General features: G+C 42.3%; 1 protein-coding gene and 1 long non-coding RNA gene across 2 annotated transcripts in view; one reads left to right on the top strand and one right to left on the bottom strand.

Moving 5' to 3' along the window:
- The window catches only part of Me3 (malic enzyme 3), a 167385-nt gene that overhangs the window by 131327 nt on the left and 20562 nt on the right, over window positions 1-15496 (top strand). The window lies entirely within an intron of this gene.
- LOC125361763 lies at window positions 282-955 on the bottom strand. The gene is made up of 2 exons (XR_007212992.1): window positions 566-955; window positions 282-349 (listed from the first exon to the last, which is right to left on the bottom strand). It is a non-coding gene; the product is annotated as an uncharacterized LOC125361763 (long non-coding RNA).

The following is a 15496-nucleotide window of genomic DNA, read 5'->3' as shown; positions in this document are numbered from 1 at the left end:
TCTATTGCTTAGAGAATAGAGAGGACTTGTCTAATTGAAGTTTGCACCGGGAGCCCCAGTTCTGCCTGACAACTAACATGAGTTAGCCAGACATCTGACATAAGCAGCAGCTTCAGCCTGTAGGCAAATCAGGGAAGAATATCTCTTTCTTTTTTTTCAACCAGTTCCCCAAATTCTAAATATATAGGGATTTTAGGGCTGTCGAAATGAGAGTAACAAAGAAGAGAAACATAGTTATTGAAACTTGGCTTTGTAAAAGAAAATAAGTCATCTATCTTTTAGTTCCAAGAAAAAATCAAAGTCTTTCTCTCTCAGTCAAGTTAACCAGAGTCAAAACCTATGACTAGGGCTGGGGATGTGGCCTAGTGGCAAGAGCGCTTGCCTCGTATACATGAAGCCCTCGGTTCAATTCCCCAGCACCACATATACAGAAAATGGCCAGAAGTGGCGCTGCGGCTCAAGTGGCAGAGTGCTAGCCTTGAGCAAAAAGAAGCCAGGGACAGTGCTCAGGCCCTGAGTCCAAGGCCCAGGACTGGCAAACAAACAAAAAAAAAAAACTTATGACTACTATCAACAGCCTGTATAGAAAAGCTTTCCTTTCAAAGATACCTGGACTACCTTGCACCTCTGACTCCTTTGCTCAGTCTCTCCACATGGCTCCCCCTGAACCTTCGAAACTTGACGTGAACCCTGACCTTCTAGAGCCACGTGCCCCATCATGCCTTCCCAGTGTCCTTCCAGCCTCGGTGGAACTGCCCTTCCCACCTCCTACAGGTGTCTCACCAGCTTATTGCCTCTACTCTTAAATTTGTAGGATTTCTATTCAAACATCTAAAACACAACTAAATATCTCTATTCTCTCCTGATCTGACTGAGAAGTATTGAAGGATTTAGTACTTGCCAGACCTTCATTCAAAGCACCACAGCACATTACTAAAGTAAATGCTAGAAACAAGGAATGGGATTCCACAACTGTTCACCACACTGGGCATATAGCGTCAAGGCACACTCCATGTCTGTTGTTACTGCACCTTTCTACGTTAATCATCACTCAGTGACCCCAAGTCAAGAATGTATATATTTAGAAAGCTAGGAAAACAGAGAAGATGGAACCTATTACTCACTGAGGCCGTTTTGCTCAGGAGTTGTAGGCACAAGGCTTTTTTGTAGGGATTGGAGTCTGGTGCTAGGCCAGTTGCAGATTCCAGGGTAGTCACAAATGCTGGGTGGTCTGCTTTTTTTAGGCAGATTGCTGCTATCTGTGCATCTACCAGATGGCCTGGGCTTTGTAAATCTCAAGCAAATTTTGCTGATTAGAAATCTCATGACTCACATCATTTTAATCCTTTTCCCCAGGAATAGCTAACCTTGTAGCTACATGTAAAGATACAAAAGAAATCAATTTTTTTTTTTTTTTGGGCCAGTCCTGGGGCTTGGACTCAGGGCCTGAGCACTGTCCCTGGCTTCTTTTTGCTCAAGGCTAGCACTCTGCCACTTGAGCCACAGCGCCACTTCTGCCCATTTTCTGTATATGTGGTGCTGGGGAATCGAACCCAGGGCCTCATGTATTTGAGGCAAGCACTCTTGCCACTAGGCCATATCCCCAGCCCCAGAAATCAATCTTTTATCATAGAACAGGAGCAGATAATGAAAAAGCAACTTTTTTCAGTAGAAGACAATGACTTACAACTTTCCCAGAAGAGTTTTAACCTGTTAGTCAACAGTGTTGTCTGTAGCAAAGTCAGTGGGAGGTTAATATATTGCTCAGGTGTATGATCTACCAAATTAACCATTTGTATTCAATTTATTTTTATCTACAAATGGTTGTACAAAGGGATTACAATGTAACATAGCCACTTACGTGTATAATGTTCTTGATCAGAGTCATTCCGTCCATCAATCTAGGGAAATCGGGCTGGGAATATGGCCTAGTGGCAAGAGTGCTTGTCTCCCATACATGAAGCCCTAGGTTCGATTCCCCAGCACCACCCATATAGAAAACAGCCAGAAGTGGCGCTGTGGCTCAAGTGGCAGAGTGCTAGCCTTGAGCAAAAAGAAGCCAGGGACAGTGCTCAGGCCTTGAGTCCAAGCCCAGGCCTGGCAAAAAAAAAAAATCTAGGGAAATCTACCTGACCAGCAGACTTGAAACTCTGCTTGGTTATACTTTTGTGAATTGTATATTTCATTTGCTATTCATACACAATATTGTGGTATCTCTTCTATAATGGTTGAATAAGGTTATTAAGCTTATTTTTTTTCTTTACAGTCAGAGAAGAGGTTGGGCAAAGATGGACCTAGACTTTTGTAGAAGGGCTTAAGTCAAGTATTGTTTGGCCTAGAGTAGATGGACTTTACAGATCATTCCCATCTCATGTCCTATGGCTCAAACATCTCTACCGGACTGGTAGTTACTAGAGGACGTGGCTTCCCCACAATGTCTCCACAGAAACTGATGAAGGAGGGCTGGTTGATTGGTACCTTTACTACCATTATAATATACTGAAGGCTATGTATGAATCAACCTACATTTGAGGAAAAGCTTAGACAAAGGAACTCTGAAACTCATTCTGGATCATCTGGCCTCTAAAGAAGCAAGACAGTTTTCCAGTCACAGGATGACATGGCTAATTGTTGAGAGTCTAGCTCCTACATGTTCCCATCAGAATAAGAGTCAGATGCCACATCGTGACAGTTCTTGGGCCTGAAGGGAGTCTGTCCTGAGTCACAGAAGGTACTAGGAACCTGCATAAAAACCCAACTCTCCAAGTCCTGCTCACTTCCATTGTGGCCAAGCAGACTGAATAGTTGTGAGCGTCTGAAGTTTTCTTGTTAAGGTCCAGCCTTAGGACTCATGCCAAAAGGTACTGCAAGAAATTCACTGGCCAGGGAGATAGCTTCAATGCTTCCAGATGGCTGTTTCCTTTTCATTTTCTCTCACCAGCTTGATTTTATTGCCTGGCTTCAACAACAGGAACAAAATCATGTCCAGCCATAAAACTCTCTGATTACATCAGAGTAGATGAAGGAATAGATGTGTGTTTTTTGTGTTATGTGGGTTAGTGTGAATGAATGAGAGGCTCCATTTCCCTCTTTTAAACAGATTTAAAATAACAATTCTTGCTTAATCACCTTTTAAATGCAGACACTGATAAAAAAGAAACACTTCATACTATATTAATTCATCTGGTTCTCACAATAGCCCTGTGAAACAGAAAATATTATTAGCTTCATTTTAAGAGGAAACTGAAATTTATAAAGTACATGTGCCTCACATAAAATAGGAGACACTATGAAGACTCTACCATTAACTATTATGCATAAAAGCGTGAGTTCTACAGCTAGACTGCTTATGTTTGAAACTCTTATTAACAAGCTACTTATTAACACAGTACTTGATTCATGTGTGCCTCAGTTTCCTCATCTCTAAAGTGTCTTGGATTTGTTTTTAATTTGGTTCTCTGAAACAACTATCACTATGTAGTCCAGGCTAGCCTTGAACTCTCAGAGTTCAGCCTCTCTAGTGCTGAGGATACTGGTGTCTGCCACTGTACCTAACATGCATTTTTAACTTGCAGGAGTGCTTATGCTGAATAGATGAGACTATCCATATAAAATTATTAACATTTTCCTAAATGGTAACAAATACTTCACGTTTTCTGTTGTTTATTATTGTCATTGTTAATTCAGGCAATTCCAAAGCCATCTCCTTTGGGGTAGTTGTGTAGTGATGCCATACTCATGCAACCATGATTTACTTAATACACACATCCCAGCCATTCACAGCCCCCCCCCCAAGCTGCCATCCTCTTATTCCACTGTTACTTTCTTTCTTTCCAAAAGCTGAACTGAAGAAGGAAAAAGAAACCACAAAAGTAAACTCAATACCAAACAGCTTCACTTACAAATTCTATCAGACCATTAAAGAAGAATTAGTACCAATACTTCTCAAACATTTCAATGAAAAAGGGAAGGAACTCTATCAGAAGTATTTTCTGAAGCCAGTATTATTTAAAAAAAAAAAACTAAACAAGGACACAACAAAAGAAAAAGAATTATACACCAATCTCTTTAATGGATACCAGCTAGACACTGGTGGTTCACACCTGTAATCCTAGCTCCTTAGGAGGTTAAGATTTAAAGATCACAGCTCAAAGCCAGCCAGGGCAGGAAAGTCCATGCCACTCTTATCTCCAATAAACTACAAAAAAAAAAAAAAAAAACACCCCAGAAGTAGAGCTATGGCTTAAGTAGTAAAGTGCTAACCTTGAGCAACAGAAGCTCAGGGATAGCACGCAGGTACTGAGTTCAAGCCCCAGGACCAGGACAGATAGGAAGGGAGGGAGGGAGAAAGAGAGAAAGAAAAAGAAAGAAGAAAGATAGACAGACAGAAGGAAGAAAGAAAGAAAGAAAGAAAGAAAGAAAGAAAGAAAGAAAGAAAGAAAGAAAGAAAGAAAGAAAGAAAGAAAGAAAGAAAGAAAGAAAGAAAGGAAGGAAGGAAGGAAGGAAGGAAGGAAGGAAAAAAGAAAGAGGGAAGGAAAGAAGGACTGACTGAAGAAGACACTAGAAGATGGAAAGATGTCCCATGTTCATGGATTGGTGGAATAATATTGAGAAAATGTATATACTATTGAAAGCAACCTACAGATTCAATGCAGTGCCCATCAAAGTCCCAATGTCATGATTCTCAGAAAAATAAATTCTAAATTTCATATGGAAGCATTTAAAAATAACCTGAAGAACAAAAACAATCTTGATTTAAGAAAGGAGTAATGTTAGATCGATCACAATACCAAAGTTAAATTGTACTATAGAAGCCCTTCTAACAAAAGCATCATAGTACTGGCACAGAAATAGACACATAGAGCAGTGGAACAGAATTAAAGAATCAGAAATGAAACAGAACAGCTTCGACCATCTCATCTTTGAAAAAGGAGCCAAAAACATACACTGAGGAAAAGATAGCCTCTTCCACAAATGGTACTGCCCAATCTGCATTATCAACATGCAGAAAATGTTAAGTCCTGTTATCCTTTGTAAAAATCAGCTCCAAATGGATTAAAGGCTGTAAAGTAATACCTGAAACTACTACAGGAAAACATAGAGAAAAGTCTGGCATATAGGCATATTTTCTGAACAGGACTGCAGTTACTCAGCCAATAAGAGCAAGGATGGAAAAATGGGATTGCATCAAATTTAGGTTTTTGCACAACAAAGGAAACAATGATCAGAATCAAGAAGCAATTCACCAAGCTATTCAATGGAAAAAGGATTCATATCCAGAATATACAAAGACCTGAAAAATTAAACACCAAAAGAACAAATAATCCGACTAATAGGCAAATGAGCTGAACAGACAGTTCTCAGCTGTACAAATGTCTTCAAAGCACTCTAGCTTCCAGCTGGTGCTGCTGGCTCACACCTGCAATCCTCGCTTCTGAGGAGGCTGAGATCTGAGGATCATGGTTTGAAGCCACCTAGAGCAGGAATCGGCAGAGAAGATTCATCTCCAATTAAGCAGCAAAAGAGCTGGGCTCGAGGTGTGGCTCGAGTGATAGTGAACCTCCAGCAAATAAAAGCGCCCATTTCAAGCTCTAGTAGATGGGCACACGTGCAAAAACAAAACCAAACAACAACAACAACAATTCCGCACACCTCCCTAGCTCACAGCAGTGAAGAGAAAGCAACCTCGTACATCCCTCACATCCAGGGCCTCCTCTTCTTCTTTCCTGACCCTTTAAGGGCCAGTCCTCCAATTGCCCCATAGTTCACCAGAGCTTGGCGACCCCTGCAGGCGTGGCAATGAACTTCAGACCCCAGCCAGCGTGCCAGCCCTGTCTACTCCCAAGGGAAAAGCTAAGACTCTGGGGCTCTGAACGTCTCCTATTCGTTTTAAAGTGATAGAAGCAAAGGAAAACTAAGCTGTGATATCCAGACTACATACAACCAGTTTGAGGATTCCATGTTAGCTCTAGAAGATTATGAAAGGATGAGTGCTGTTGTGCTCGTGTCTGTGCTGTGTGGCTTTTCTATGGTTGGTGGTGGGCAGAGCCCACACACCCCTCAGGCTCCGCAGCCAGTAGCGATTGTTAGGGCTGCAGCTTTGTGCTCAGCTCCGTGGCAGACAACGCCTGGCAGCGTGGCACCTCCACTGCCTGCTGCCACCATGGTAGCCTTTCAGGCTTCTTATCTCAAGAATTAGACAAATGAAGCCTACAGATGAGGGAAAGCGACTGCGAGGAATTCAATTTGGTAGAGAAGTAACTTGCTGGAAGGGCTCTTATGGGAGCAGGGGGTGGGGGGAGGAGAAGATTCCTAGTGGCTGACTATAGGCATTTATGTATGACAGACAATGTTCTGATTGGTTGCCTCTGTTATAATTAGGTGTTTTGGAAGGCGATGCTTTATTGGTTCGGTGCCACAACATTCTGACTGGTTATGAATTCCTCAACATGTTTCTTCTGCAAATCCTCTCCCTAGAGTCATGGGAAGAAAACCAAAACTAGCAGGGGCTAGGGAGGGGAGCAGAGACAACGTGGTCTGAAACAAGGTCTCTTTTGCATCTGGTTGTAGCTTAAAAGGCTAAGATGCTGGCCCTTAGTCCTGGGTTTTAACTAATCTAACTTTCATATTGGTTTAGATTCACTGAACACAGTCAGAACATGAAATGTACTTTGTTGTCAAGGATCGTACAATCGACTCTGGGGGAGGGAAGAAAGAGGGCTCTCATCACTATTGCTAGATTTGTGTAGATTTTACTGCTTGCCTGCCCAATGGCCCTGCCTGATAGAGAGAATAGGTGGTTAAAGGATTCAGAACCTTAGTTGGATTTAAAACATCATGGCCTTATTTGCAGCAAAGTGTTGGCAAATGACTTCTATAGGGCATCTACATTGTGCTGAGTACATTACATTTAACTATCCAATAACTCATAAAGGTCAAGAAATTCAAGTTCCAAAAGGTTAAGTTACAAGCCCCAAATCACTCAGCTAGACTCATAAATCTACAAGCCTCCAAAACCTGCTGCCTTTGGCTATAGGGAACCCTTTGCTGGCCTGTGTTTTCAATCTAGCTGAAACACTGTTCCTTGCAGGTGGCACTTGTTAACTTCCTTCCCTGGGGGGTCAAAAAAAGAGACTCCAGATATTGTGGCACGCAGATGCTTTGTCCCTGTGCACCTCTAAGGGGTATGAGGCTGGATAGGTGCTGGTGATTCCAATTCGAATGTGCAGATTGGTCACTCCTCTGAAAAAGAACTTTTTCCCTGGTGTGCATTCGTGATTTCATTTGTTCAACATATAATCACAGGGCACTGGATATGCAGTACTTTGCTTGTTCTCCAAGGTAAGTGTCTGAGATGTGTATGTCCAGAGAAGGGGGCAGGAAAGCTCTTCTTCAGCTATCCTACCATGCAATGGACACTGAGATACCGCTCTGCCTTCTAGGACTGGCAGTCTAGTGCCTGCTTTGATCCTGCATTGCTATGTAAGCTGGTCTTTTTCCTTCCTTCCTCTCACTAACTTTGATTCACTTGGGTACTGAAAGTTCCCAGACACACAGACCTCATTTCCCTGCTTTGCCATCTTCTAACCATAGACCGACTGGCATAATTCAAAATAGAATTCACCGAGTTCCACAAGAGACTTCAAGGAGGGTCAGATGTGATCGCATCCCCCCTGGCTGCATGATGTGCACTCTACAGTAGCACGTCTGAACAGAACAGAGGGCAGGAACAATAGAGAGCTTCATGGAGAGCATCAGTGCCTCATGGCGACTAGACACATAACCTGTGGGGGATTGTGAATGACAAGTGAAGCCTCCAGGCTAGCCAGTGGGTGGCTGACTGAAAAAGATTGTTAGGACTTTCAGGGTTGAGTTGCTATGTTCTGGAGGAATAACTGACTGCTGGACATGGACCTATGAGAGATTGGAAGGTCAATAGGTCAGCCCCCACCCTCCTCCCAGGCCTAGGATTGCTGGCGCCATGTATGTGCCTGCCCAGGAACTCAGACAAACAGGGAAATTCACGAGGAAATCCCACTGTTCCTGAAGTATTTTCTGTCAGCCTAAACTTGTCATCAGGGCCATGACTGAGGAATGACCACATTATTCTGAGACTTGGGCCTAGAAATGGCTGCTTCCTGTGACTATCTTGCCGGTCATTTGAGTTTCCCCCTGAGGTCACAGTGCCACTTCTAGGAGCGAGTCTAGTGACCAGGCGGCATGCCAGGGACCGCCCAGGCAGGATGCTGGGAAGGAAAGGACCTCTGAGGTCTACCCACACCCTGTGTGGATCCCTTCCATGATTTCCTTACCATGTGAACCCCCGGTGACCACAGAATCACCTCCAGCAACTCTGTCTACCTAGTGTGTGAAATTTCTGCCTTACATAACACTGAAATCTCGAAGTCTCCTTGACTCTGCTATTTTCCTCATGGCCACACAAAAGCAAGTCAGATTTATTCTTTTCTCACAGAACAGTCCTTGCTAATTTTGAAAGATATCCCTGTGCCTCATTCCACTCTGCTTTCTCTTTTTCAAGCTCTACTGAGCCCCTCTCTCCAATCCATTTCAGCTTCCTCACCTACAGAACAAGTTTCATATCATCCTTGTGACTCCTTCTCCAGCCCCTCTCACTGATCCTCCCACCTAAGAAGAGTGCGTCACTCCCCATGCACATCTGTGGCTGGCTTGCGGTAAGAGAGTTCCTGTCAGCCCCATGATAATCCACCCTTGTCTTCTTCACATTCTGACCAGCTGCTCAGAATCCCCCCATCCTCCCATCTTACATCCTGTCTTTCATCCATTATCTCCTCCATATTGCCTTATCTCGTGTGTATACTTTCCATCTCCAAAACAAATTCATCCTTCAGTTCTGCATTGCCCAATAGCTATTCTGTACTCTATTTCATCACCAAACTTCTTAAAACACATAATCTTCCCCTTCCACTTATACTTAACCCCATGCAGTACAATTCTCTTTCACCACTCCACTAAAAGTGGTCTATGAAGGACATCAATGATCTTCCAGACACTGACTCCTCAATCTCTATCTCATGTAGACCTTGTAAAACTTGGATTAAGTTTTATATCATACCTAGTATAGTTCCTAGCATATAGAAGTCTTCCTGAGACAGGTCTTTAATTGAGTTAGAATAAAAATTTCAATAAATGTTTGGGGTATGAAGTTACTATAATGGGGGTGGGGGGGTGTTAGGTGTGTCCAGAATAACCCATAGACGAGAATTCACACTATCCTAAGGACAAGGAATATGATTGGTCAGAGAAAGCTTTCTAGAAGAGATGACATTTGAGCTGGGCCCTACAATTTTTTTAATTTAAATTTTATTTTAAAGGTGATATACAGATGATTACAATTACATAAGTCAGGTAATGAGTACATATCTTTCTGAACAGTGTTACCCACTTCCTTATTTTATCTTACATTTTCTCCTCTCAAACCCCACTCCCCAAGTTGTAAAGTTCATTTCCAAAATAGTGGCTAGTATCACTGCTGAACTGGTTCAACTTTTGTCATCTTCCCCTCCCCAAATCAGATAAACTTATATACAAGACAAAGGGTACAGAACTAAAAAACAGGGACAAGGGGGAATAAATCAAATGGTAAAAAGAAATAACTGCAAACAGTACAATAAGAACCTCTTGTTTCCCTTTTTGGAGTTCTTTGATAAGCATCATTTATATGGTCATAGGCACAAAGCTATTGAGCCATTGTGATCCTCTCATAAGAAAATCCTCCTTTGTTCTCCTTGTGTGAATGCTTAGAGTACTGTTTAATTAATCATGTCCAAGTATAATTATTTTTCTTTTACCATCCATTGGACTAACTTGTGGATTTATAGACATACTCTAGTTATTATCAATGAGGGAAACCTTGCACCCTATGTTTCTTTGGGTCTGGCTTACTTCATTTAATATCATTGTTTCCAAGTCTTTCCATTTCCTTAGGAATGGGGCAATGTCATTCTTTTTGATAGAATCGCCTTGTGTATATGTACCACATTCTCTTGACCCATTCATCTCCTGAGAGGCATCTGGGTTGATTCCCTATTTTAGCTATGGTAAATAATGCTCCAATGAACATGGTTGTGCTGGTGGCTTTAGTGAGGGCTGGTTTGTAGTCATTTGGGTAAATTGGGCCCTACAATTTGAGTAGAGGTTTGCGTGGGCACAAAGGAACCTTCTAAACAGAGAGACCAGCAGTCACAACAAAGATATGGCCCTGTGTAAAAGACTTGCAAAAAAAACTTGCAAAATGGTGCAAGTCAAGGATAGATACTAAGCAATCAGGCTGGGACCAAAGTGAACATCAGCCAGGGAATATGAATATTCCCTGTTGAAAGTCCCGTTGGAATTCTTCAAAAATAAGTGGCCTAAGAAAATTTGTGTACAATAAGGTATCGAGAATGGGTTGAAGAATGAAGGATAGATTTGAAGGAGGTGAAATCCGTCATTGTAAGATCATAGTCAGAAACAGCAATGATTGTACAATCATGGAGAGATGGTGGGCTCACCCTGAATCCATAGTGTCTCACCTATACAAAATCCTTTCTGCTGGAACTTGGGTCTCTCAAAGTGTGCTCCACTACAGGCATGGAAAGGTGACACAGCAGAGTAAGGTCTCTGGTCAAATAAGTGTAGAAAATGCTGGGTTACTCGGGTTTTTTTAACGTGGACTTCTCAGCATTTCTAATACACATATATGGCATGTGTAATATACAGAGTTGTCCAAACTTATTTTACCATGCATCCTTTTTCTGAGAGTATTTTGAGGGCATAAAGCTTAATGGCATGTGTAAAATAGAAAAACAAAAACACCTAGAGTTCCATAACTCTGTCATATCTAGTTCCTGGAAGGAAAGAAAAGGAAAGAACTGGTTTTCCATAGGGTGATAACTGATATTCCCACTGGACTCCACTGGTGGGAACTCTGCATGTGTTTTTCATTCAGACAACGGAGCAGACGTCCATGGAAATATGAGTGATATCTTTTAGTCATTCTGTTTGGAGACAGGCTTAGCAAGTTCACCTGCTCCTCCCAGGTCTCTCATATTTGTTCAGGCTTGAAAGAGGTCAGACCAGGTGCTTGAAAGAATGGCAGGTCCTGACCTCTGGAACACAGAAACCAGGTCTACAACCCCTGGAATGTTCTGCTCCCCCCACCAACCCTCACACTACATTTGTTAGCTGGCAGACGGAAGGGCAGAACATCACCACCTTACACAGGAAAGTCTGTATTCCGGGTGATGGTTACTCACCAGTTGGCCACAGTCTAGTCTCATTACACTGTCACATAGCTTTCCAGGACTCCCAGGCACAGATCACCCTTGCTGCAAGGGGAGAAGAGATCAAATATCCACCATCGTCCTGTGTCTTTAAGCGAGCCCTGGCCTTGGAATGCTTTCCCTGGCAGCTCCAATGCCATTTCCCCTCTGAGTCCTCAGGATGAAGAAGTCTGGGCAGCTGCCCGTGTGGCTTGGGAGGTGCCTTTTTCCCCATCACAGGAATTCCCCGCTAGAGAAGCATCCAATGTTCCCCTGCTGCCGCCAGGGCTGTGGGGTGGAGAGTTCAAAAGTGCAGAGTGGAACACAAAAGCAGGAGCCTCCTAGAAGGGATGGACGGCTTCTGCCAGGATAGAAGGACAGCAGGAGATAGGAGCAGTACAATCTGCACTGCCCAGGGTAGAGGGGCTTGATCAGATCCCTTGGAGGGGGGGTACTAATGCTCCCCTTGGAAAGCAGCCACAAAGTAGACAAAGTAGACTGCAAGACACATTCTCCAGATTGTTCTAGCCCAAGTTGCTCTTCCTAAAAACTCTAGGAACTTCCACCCTTGCCCCCAGTGTATCAACTCCAGCCTCATAACTAAGTGATCTCCCTCCAATACTCTCAGATCAGGAAACTGAGACCCAGAGAGGGGAGAGAAAGGAGACTCAAGCAAGTGTTTGCAGGCAGAGAAAGAACATGGTTTTCTGCCTTCATGATGAGTGTCTTTCACCATGTGTCTTTCTTGATGGAGAAAACTTTATGATCTATTTGATTTTATCTTTGATAAATCTGTATTTTTTTAACTTAGTTAAGGTTGAGCCAGATCCAAATTCTAGCACCAGCACACACCAAGTTCAGTAGAAGAAGTAACCCTAGGCAAAAAGCAGTGACAACTCAGGATTCCTTCTCAGAAAATATTACTAACTTGTGTGTTATATGGAAGAATGAGAGAGGCTCTTGGTCCTGACAACATAAACCATTAAGGCTCTGCCACCTACTGTGTGACATCCAACCATCATTTTTCACAAAACCAGGTAAATTGTGGAGGTGGGTGGTGTCTGGAAAGATTAGGGAGAATGATTAAAGGGGGGACATTAATCAAGATGCATGATACACACTGACTTATTGAATAGAAACCCCTTTTACCATTACTTAAAGATATTTAATGATAATATAAATAAGATTTTTAAAAAGAAATAGTACTTCATCAATTCATGTGAAGATTAAGAGAGTGTACATAAAGAGCTAAGCTTGATGTCCTATGGGTAATAAATCCTCAGCAAAGGACTATTGTTAGCATTTTTATGTGTGTACCATTTAAATTTGGGTTATGGTGAAAGCCTGCATTTGGATGTACGTGGATGGAATGAGAAAAGTTTTTCTGCCTGAGCCTTTCAATTTTTACCTAGAAATTTTGTTTTCTTTATTAGCTTTTACTTACAGTAACACATTGTTTGGCAAACCCACAACACTAACTTGCCATCCACTCTTTCATGCATTTTTCCTTCCTTAAAACACAATTGAAGGGGCTGGGGATATGGCCTAGTGGCAAGAGTGCCTGCCTCATATACATGAGGCCCTGGGTTCAATTCCCCAGCACCACATATACAGAAAACGGCCAGAAGTGGCGCTGTGGCTCAAGTGGTAGAGTGCTAGCCTTGAGCAAAAAGAAGCCAGGGACAGTGCTCAGGCCCTGAGTCCAAGCCCCAGGACTGGCCAAAAAAAACAAACAAAAAAAATCAAAAAATCCCACAATTGAACTGTACGATTCACCACAGGTTTTCAAGAGATGTGGATAGATGGGTGAATGATGGGTGGATGGATGAACAGAGGAGTGAATGGATGACACTAAGCCATTGACTGCAGTACTCCCTCCTAGTGCAGACTGATTTCATGAAAAGCCGTAGAGGGAAAGGTGAGGAACTGAACTAACATGGTGAAGGGCCCAGAGATCTTGACAGATTCCATGGAAGCAAGAGAAATAGAAGAATATGTAGTCAGAGACTAAAAAGGGACCAGTATGAAATTCTAAAGTAGGAGTGGTACCACAGGAGGGAAGGCCCAGGAAGCAGGCTTAGACATGTGTGTGTGCAAGCACAGAGTTCTGGCAGTTCTGGAGTTCTAGGAACTCTGAGTCCAGGCTATTGGATGGGTAGTCAACATAGCCTTTTGTACAATTCCAAGTATATCAAATGAACTAAACTGGGGTTTACACAATATTGCATCCATCCATTTTTCCAAAACCAGGGAGGGTTCTTATCTAAAACAGAACTAATTATGAAATAGTAATCATATGCCAAACAAAAATATTCATAATTCTTGCCATATTTTTATCTCACAGATGATGGTTAGTGCTGCTTAAAGTCTGTGTGTGTGTGAAGTAGGGGGAGGAGAGAGAAAGAAAAAGGGAGAGGGGGGGGAAACAGGCGTGGTTTGTTTTGTTGTCTGACCTTTTCAGCTTTTAGCCCCCGGCTAGCAGTGGAGTAGCGGGAAGTCGCGTATATAGTAAAAATCTCTCTCAAAGACATTCTGTTCCCCACTCCCAGTTCAAATACTTGAAATTCATACTGCAACAAAAATTTGCTGTAAATTTTGACTTGGCCTGCATGGCATTATATTTGCAGCTGGAAGATTTTACTTATTTCTATTCATGGTAAATTTGTCCCTCAGTATCCAAGGGAGATGGTTCCAGACACTTTCTGGATACCAAAACTATGGACGCTCTAATCCCTTATTAAGTATTTGCATTCAACCAATGCATATTCTATTTACTTTATATGATCTCTAGATGGTTTTATAATAGCTTATATTATCTAAATACCTTATCAACTGTTGTTATACTATATTGCTTAGGGAATAATGACAACATAAAAAGTCTGCATATTCAGTACTAACACTATCTATTAAATGCATTATTGAGGGAAATTATGGAAACTTTTTAAGAACTTGAAATGTTTGGCAATTGGTATATAGTTATTCTCAGAGACAGAGAGATGGAAGGGGTTGATTGTACCAACTGACACTGGGGTGACTCCAAGGGGAATATATCATAGTCTCCTCTATTGCTGTCTTTTTGAGGTAGACGGCGGTCATGAAATCTTCCCAGAGCTCCCAAAAATTCAAGGCTGAATTTGTGTGCTTCCCATTGTCCAAACCAATTCCCTACTCCTCAGGCTCCTCCTGAACAGCGTTCTAGAGTTATCCAGAAAAGAGTTCCCTAGAAAACGAATCTATATTCTAGAGCGATCTAGCTATCTTTTCAGAATTAGATCTCTGATCAGTAATCTTTACATTCTCCTTGCTCCCTGCTTGCATGGCCAGGTTGAAACTTGGCATTAGAGAAGGAGGCTACTACTTCCCCTAGAGCCTAGAAGTGCTGTGTCCTCTCTTGCACTCAGTCTATCTCAGAATTAGGAAGTGCGATTTCAGCTATTACTACTGATTTAAACCATTTATGACTTTTCCTTTCACAGGCTGATATAAAAGGGGCATAAATTCAAAATCAGCCTGAACTATATAGTGAAACCCTGTCTCAAGACAATCAAACAAAAAAAAAAAAACAAAAAACTTATGGGCTGGGGATATGGCCTAGTGGCAAGAGTGTTTGCCTTGTATACATGAAGCCCTGGATTCAATTCCCCAGTACCACATGTACAGAAAATGGCCAGACGTGGCGCTGCGGCTCAAGTGGCAGAGTGCTAGCCTTGAGCAAAAAGAAGCCAGGGACAATGCTCAGGCCCTGAGTTCAAGCTCCAGGACTGCCAAAAAAAAAAAAAAAGAACTTACACAAGAAGAAGAAGGGCAAGATGACATAGCAAGCACCTCCCATCAGTACTTACTCTATGATTATAAATAAGAACTATAGCCACTATGGTACAATGTTTAGTATTTTATAGTCAAAGATTCACCTGGAGATTATAGCTAATAGTACTATACTGCATACTTGAAAATTCACTAAGAGGGTCTGGGAATGTGGCTTAGTGGTAGAGTGCTTGCCTAGCATGGATGAAGCCCTGGGTTCGATTCCTCAGTACCACATACACAGAAAAAAGGGGAAGCGGCGCTGTGGTTAGAGTGCTGGCCTTGAGCAAAGGCAGCTCAGGATCAGTGCCCAGGCCCTGAGTTCAAGCCCCAGGACTGGCCAAAAAAAAAGTAAGAAAGAAAAAAATTCACTGAGTCCTTAAACTTTCCTTCTACCAAAAAAAAGATAA

The sequence above is a fragment of the Perognathus longimembris genome, chromosome 13 (genome assembly GCF_023159225.1).
Source record: "Perognathus longimembris pacificus isolate PPM17 chromosome 13, ASM2315922v1, whole genome shotgun sequence".
Lineage (NCBI taxonomy): Eukaryota > Metazoa > Chordata > Mammalia > Rodentia > Heteromyidae > Perognathus > Perognathus longimembris.
Note: the sequence above shows the minus strand (reverse complement) of the source record. Positions and strands in the feature narration are given on the sequence as shown.